This window comes from Magnolia sinica, chromosome 15, assembly GCF_029962835.1.
Source record: "Magnolia sinica isolate HGM2019 chromosome 15, MsV1, whole genome shotgun sequence".
Lineage (NCBI taxonomy): Eukaryota > Viridiplantae > Streptophyta > Magnoliopsida > Magnoliales > Magnoliaceae > Magnolia > Magnolia sinica.
Genome location: NC_080587.1, coordinates 16,433,134 through 16,439,133, shown reverse-complemented (window position 1 = coordinate 16,439,133; position 6,000 = coordinate 16,433,134). Strand labels below are relative to the sequence as shown.

Genomic DNA, 6,000 nt, shown 5'->3' with positions numbered 1-6,000 from the left:
CATCAAAATCCCACCGGTCTGTATTCAAATATACCTTTTTTCGGCCATGGTACTCTGACCGTGGAACCACCAGATGCATGTACAAGATTCTTTACTCGTGTGCCTATTCGACACGTGTCATGCGAATCACCTCTTCAATCTTTTCGCGCGAATCGCTTTTTGATTATCTGCTACCCTCTCTTTTCTCTACTCTCTTTCCTCATCGCTTCCCCGCCAAAGCTCCCTCCCTCCCTCTCTCTCTCTCTCTCTCTCTCTCTCTGCTCCTCGATCGAGTATTCCCTTTCTTCGATCGAGGATTTTTACCCTAATTCCAGAAACTAGGGTTTTATTCTTCTTCGATTTCGATCTTCTGCATTAAGATTTCTCAGGTACTGAGTTTTTCTCTATTTCCGATTTTCCATCGCATTTTTCCTGTTTGAATTCCGACTCGCTCCGAGTCGGAATCGCCAACTCAAGTTTCTGGTCTTTGGGCATGTTCAAGAGCTGGCATTTCTGTCTAATCGCCTTTGGTTGCGTGGATTTGAAATCTGCGGTTTGAAATTTTCTGTGGAAATTTCATTCTACTTTTTTTGTTTTCCTTTTTTCTGGTTTTTGAACCTTTTTGAGTTTCTGTTTCTCGATTGGATTGATTGAAAATTCAGGAATGCTTTTTCTGACTGAGATTTCATATTTTTGAAGTTGCGATTTGAAAATTCAAAAAAGAAAAAGAAAAAAGAAGAGGTTCTTTTTTTAGTATTTTATTTATTTTGGATAGTGGAGCACATTGTACTGACTTGTGATCTGGACCGTTCATGAGGTTAGTCCCACTCTAGGTTGGCCATGGTGGATACATGTTACTGATTGGATGATGTTAAGTGTCCGCCAGGTAATGGACGGTAGATAGAAATGTTGGCAGTCTTCAGCATTGAACGGATGGGTAGTGTTTTCGAATGTGTATGATTTGCTTATAGTGGTCTGTCCATGGTGGGACCCTTCTATTGGATGGTCTAGATCAGCTTGAGCACAATGTACCAGATTAAATGGGTCGCTACTCTCTCCTGCTTTGAGAAATTGGCAGTTGTTTCGTTTCCGGTTTCCTTTAAAAAAAAAGAAAAATTTAATTGTGTTATTTGTGGATTTTGGAATTCGTGATTTAAAGATCTCAATGAAGTTTTCTTCTTCAGTGCACTTTTTAGCAATTTGTAATCTGGAGCACAATGGTACAGGATCTTGGCTGTGTATAGTGTGGGTCCCACTATTGATCAGCCGTAGTTGAGATATCTCATCAATGCCAGCATGGAACAGATGTGTTGCACCTTCAAACCTGTGCAATTTGTGGATGGTAGTTCAACCGTGTTTTACCTGCATGATGAACAGCCTGGATCATGGACTGTGCCATGTGTTGAGTTTGAGTGCCATGGCCTGATGCCTAAATCTGTGCAGCTTAGATTTCCCTTTCTATTCTTGCTTGATTATCAGATTTGAGTGCCGTGACATTTCCATTCTTACCTTATTTATTTTCTGAATGATTATGACCATAGTTTTAGTCTGAGATTTAATATTGTTCTTTTTGTGGGTTGGAGAAGACTGAAAATTTCCCTTTTGTTTGATCTTCTATTGAATTTGGAATTTTGTATCGTTTCAAATTGAATTTGATTTGAAAATTGACGTTTATCTGTATTTTTGTTATTTGCTTTTAATAATTCTTTTGGGGTGAAAGTTTAGGCCATTATCTGCAAGAATTTTTTATGTATATTTATATCTATCGCGAAAAGAATTCAATATTTCTGTTATGGATTGGGGTATTTGGAGCTTTTCTTCTCATTGTTCTTAAAATGAAAAATTGGTGCTGCAGGAAATGTATAAAGAGCAGGGTTCGAAAATGTCATCTAGATAAGAAAGGTATTCTTTATTGTGCATAAATCACAAGTGCTCTATTGGTGCATGTGATAATTGATTTGAAACTTCAAATTAGCAGGTCACCTTTTGGTGGACGTGCTATAATGTAGAAATGATCTTAGTATCAGTTGTTGTCCATAACTTTTCCTGCCCAAGTGCAAGCTATTGGTCAGATAGTTATGGACATCTGATCAGTTAGGGTTATAAGTTTTGGCCAAGTGTACACGGCAGCCACTGTGCAGATCGACATGCATGTGCATTGCTTGTGGGTAGAAATGGTTTGTATACTGGATTCAGTGTATGTATATGTTTTGACAGAGGGTTCTTAGACTTCATTAGATAATAACTATTACTGCTTCCTGTTAGTAGTTTAATCTTTCAAGAGAATTTATGGCGGTTTCTTCAAGTTTAGAGGAATCCAGTCTTGTCCATCAAGATTGCCGATATTGGCCATTAACAACATGGGATGCTCCTTGTTCATATTTCATGATTTATCCTGGAATTCCTGCTGAGTTGTTCCAAAATACAGAATATACCCTGCTTATGAATTTCTTAGCTTGTCTTGAAATTCAATCCTAAAGCTTTTGGAGAAATTCTATAGGGATATGGTCTATCTACATCTGATTTCACATATGCTGCCTTTCGTGGCTCTACTCGTGTTACCTAATCTTATTTTGTTGATGCTAGTGGGTGCTTGGGTCAGTTGTGCTACTTGTGTGGACCCTTCCATCACTCATTGTGATGCCACTACTCACTAGGAGACAATGTAGAGTCAAAATCCACCAACAATCACCCAGTGCAAAAATCTTCAAATTTAGCAACCACAATCATCAAAATCAACAACTTTAATCTTCCAAATATAGTAAAGGTAGTCTCTGAAATTCAGCTGGTTAGCCCCCAAAACTAGCAGCAAATAGCAGAAAATTCAGAACATGTCGGCCCTTGGGCATGCATCGGGCTCTTGATGCGCACACACACACACACACACACACACACACACAAGGGCACACTCCAGTGGTAGTACCACTGTGGCATGGTGGTACCGGACTGATGTGGTGCCCACGTGATGTATGAATGACATCCAACCCATCTGTCAAATGCACCACCTCAACTTACCCCTAAGGCCCATCACCATACGTGAATTAGGTGGGTCATAACACAAAACAAGTTGGGACGGGGTGCTTACCCTTGATTTTCACTGGGGCCCATCCAAGTTAAAAAAATGCTTGATTTTCTGGCCAGCACTTTATCTAGGCTAGATGAAGGGTTTGAATGGCCTGGATTTCATATACAAAACATGGTGGGTCTCCATGCAACTCAACTTTGGGCGTCTTCTCTCAAATTGTTCCTTATGGCATGACTCACTTGAGTTTTGGATCGGCATGATTTTTGGTGCCATAGGGTAAAATTTGGTGAAGCATCTGATGGATGGGTTGGGTGTGGCACACACATCACGTGGACTCCATTCCAGTCACATACAATCATAGCTTATAGTGGTATTGGTATCGTTGGAGTGGTACGTGGGTGCGTGCATGTACATGTGTTTGTGCATCCACGTGTATGTGCATCCGTGCGCGCGCGCGTGTGTCTACACTTGTGCCCATATTTAGAGGATCATTCCCCAACCCAAGATAGTTGCCTCTTTTTGTAAAACAACACCTTTTAGTTCTCCCCCTCTTTAGACCTTTAGTAGAGGGAGAGGATTAAGGGAGTAATCCTTGGGCTTGGATGAACGATTCTAGGGATTCTCAAGTTTTGTGAGAATTAGATTCAAGATGCAAGCACATCCATCTCCTTAACTTTTTTCTTTTTTGGAGGGGCAACTAAAAAAATTATAGAAAAAGCAATCAAGAAGAAATAAGAAATAAAAAGATGAAGAGGCATCATCATTTCCTTCCTTCAAGTTGAAGATTTGTAATAAAAATCCAAATTTAGATGCATCGTTATGCTATTGTAGTTGGTCTTTGGGTTTGCGTTGTTTTAATTCATTCATGCCTTCGTGTTGTTTTCAATTCTCAAGCAAGTTTTGTGCGCAAATTATATTCAAGTTGTAGCCACATCCATCCCCTTCAATTCTTTAAGGGCCAATAAAAAACTTTATTAGAAAACAAAACAAAAGAAATACAAAGAAGATGATGTGGCATCAACTTCTCCTTCAAATTGAAGATCTCTAAGAGTCTAATCACAATGCAAGTTTAGATTCTTATTATGCTATTGTAGTTGATCTTTGGGTTTGGCCTGTCTCAAATTTAATATCATTCACGCTTTTGCTCTGTTTTCAAAACTCGCGACCAACATGTGTTTGAAATATGCCGGAACACCTTCAAATTTGTGTTGGTTTGGCCTATCTCAAATTCAATTAGGTGAGCCACACACCCACACACACAGAGGGCGACTCATGCCACGCTCACCATGTGTGACATCCTGAAGTCTGAAGAACACTCGTCACAAAAATTATGCCTATCCAATTGTTAGGTCTGACACCATGGAAAACAATGGACAACTACCAAAACACCTCCAAATTTGCCAGAACACCTCCAAGTTCACGTGGGTGGCCACTGTGGTGTGTAGGGCATACTTAGTCCAGAAGTATAGCCAGACCATGCAAATGGAACACCAAAAATAGTCCGATCCGTCATTATAAGGTGGGTATCATGTGATTCATGAATTTGTGGGTTTTTTGGTCTATTTATAATTGTTTTCAATGGTGTGGCCCACCTAATGATTTGACTTGTTATTTAGATTGTGTAGTTTCATTAGGTGGGGGTACTTGATGCATGGTTTAGATGTCATCCACACACTATGGTGGGCCTTGCATTAGTCACAAACATGGTAGTTTGGCATCTTGTCACCTACATGTGATCATTTCACACATGCATATAAGAATTGATAAGGTACAACAACACCATGGGAGTAACCCATAGTGTTGCGTTGATTGCCCCCTATGTTGATGTGTTTTAGACATCCAATCCATCCATCAGTGGCGCAACTTTAGCCCTAGTGCCAAAAATCAGTCAGATCCATGACTCAGGTGGGCTATACCACAGGAAACGGTTGAGAGTGGAGGCCCATTTGTAGGTGCGTGGAAGGGGTGCGCCTACAATGTTATTTATTAGCTATTTGACTTGTTCATTATGTGAATCCCACTTGGATTGCCACCTGGTTGAAGGGACTAGCCACAATTTTAAGTGATTCCAAAACTTAGGCAGTATATATATATATATATATATATATATATATATGAAAAGGTTCTATGCGGTCGAGCTCATGGGAACTTCCCATGAGGTCGAGCTGTGCGGGCCCCACCATGATGTATGTCGAACATCTACCCCATTAGTCAGATGCACCATTCCATGGTGGGCCTAGGGCTTAAAAATCAAGTCAATCCGTGACTTGTGTGGGCCACACCACATACAAAAGTTGAGAGGTGTTACCCTCCCATTAAAACATTCATAATCATTTGTTGGGCCCACCGAGATGTGGTTCACAAATCCAGCCCATGCATTATGTGTGTCCCAATTGGATGAGGGGTTAGACCAAGTTTCAGACACATCCAAATTTTAGGTGGGCCCCACCAAGTGCTTTTATATGTTTTAGGCATGTCTTCACATGATTGTAGATGGTCTGGCCCACCTGAGTTCCGTATATGGCTGAATTTTGGGATATCCCATAATTTAAAGGGGACCCATCAAATGCACGGTGTTGATGTTTGGCATACATCATGGTGGGGCCCACACAGCTCGACCTCATGGGAAGTTCCCATGAGCTTGACTGCATAGAACCTTTTCCCTACACGCATAGAACCTTTTCCCTACACACACACACACACATACTGGTTTGTATCATATCCAACCAGTTGAACGATAAGTTCCCGTCTGATCAGTGAATAATTTCCAAACTGTCGTGTCTCTATGACGTCTAACTTGTCTAATAGGTTGGGCCACATTGGCACGATTCACTTATCAGGTGGGCCATGACATGGAAAACAATGGATAGTCACTAATATAATAAAAATGCAGGTATGGTCCACTTGGTGAGGGGATTAAACCAATCTTTCCATAAGGAGATTTTTGTTGTGGGGCCAACCTTTTGCGTTTGTTTGATGTTTCACACATATGATAA

At 40.6% G+C, this 6,000-nt stretch overlaps 1 protein-coding gene across 5 annotated transcripts in view; it reads left to right on the top strand.

Moving 5' to 3' along the window:
- Positions 1 to 213: 213 nt before the first annotated feature.
- LOC131228025 (protein ALWAYS EARLY 2-like) overlaps positions 214 to 6,000 on the top strand; it is a 78,755-nt gene continuing 72,968 nt past the window's right edge. For 4 of the 5 annotated variants that reach the window (XM_058223844.1, XM_058223846.1, XM_058223848.1 and 1 more), the window contains exons 1-2: positions 214 to 368; positions 1,835 to 1,881. The gene's annotated coding sequence lies outside the window, so the exon portion shown is untranslated. The remainder of the gene's footprint in view (positions 369 to 1,834; positions 1,882 to 6,000) is intronic. The other variant, XM_058223845.1, reaches the window with a different exon arrangement.